This window comes from Frankliniella occidentalis, unplaced genomic scaffold (assembly GCF_000697945.3).
Source record: "Frankliniella occidentalis isolate FOCC.00 unplaced genomic scaffold, Focc_3.1 Scaffold115, whole genome shotgun sequence".
Lineage (NCBI taxonomy): Eukaryota > Metazoa > Arthropoda > Insecta > Thysanoptera > Thripidae > Frankliniella > Frankliniella occidentalis.
In genome coordinates, this window is record NW_026267243.1 from 270,412 (window position 1) to 271,210 (window position 799).

At 58.9% G+C, this 799-nt stretch overlaps 1 protein-coding gene across 5 annotated transcripts in view; it reads left to right on the plus strand.

The window, feature by feature from the left end:
* LOC113207273 (CD151 antigen-like) overlaps positions 1–799 on the plus strand; it is a 100,397-nt gene that overhangs the window by 42,920 nt on the left and 56,678 nt on the right. The gene's annotated exons all lie outside the window — the stretch shown is intronic.

Consider the following 799-nt stretch of genomic DNA (forward strand, 5'->3'; position numbering starts at 1 on the left):
CGAGACATGTGAACCCCGGCGCGATTGGCCGCGGCGCCCACGTGACCTCGCGGGCGCCGCCCATTGGCCGGCCCGTTTTAGCCGGGCGCGGGCTCCGCGGGCTGGCGGCGCTGGCGCCCAGCGGCCGCCCTCGGGTGCAGCGCCGCGGAGCCGCGACTAATTATAACCCACCTTGCGAGGAGAGGGGCGTCCTCCGGAGTGTGGCCCAGGGCCCCCACCGAGGGGGGACGCCTCGCCGCCGCGACCCCTGGGGTCCTGTGGTGTGTTGCCTTGGCAGTGATGCCAGGGGTGGGCGAGGCGGGCGAAGTCCATGGATCTCTCGCGCGAGGATAGTTGCGTTCAGTAGTAGAGACTCAATGTCTGGCTTACTTAATCCTTTTGCTTACATGCTCGGACCACCGTAAGGGTTCTCACTTCAACACTTTCGCCACCCGCGGGTAGCGAGGGTCATCGCGTATGGGAGGGTGTGGCGGCTAGAAATCTAAACCATCGTGCGGAACTTCTGCATCCGTATGCGTGGTTCTTAACGTCGAAAACTGCATGAAGTAGAATTATTTATCGGTTCGTCTATATGAGTACTTTGTTTGGTGTTGAAGTTTACATTTCCCACACGTGGAAATCAGCCGGCTTCCCGACATCTGCAAAGGTAACAGCCAACAGAGCTGTTCCCTCCGATCTTTTGGCGATCACGTACAGAAGAATTAGAGAACATACATTCCCTGCCGATTGGGTTAAGGTCCCAAGAAGACGACAATCCTGCTCCCTCATTTTCTATTTACCCCCTCCCCTCTCCCTCCTC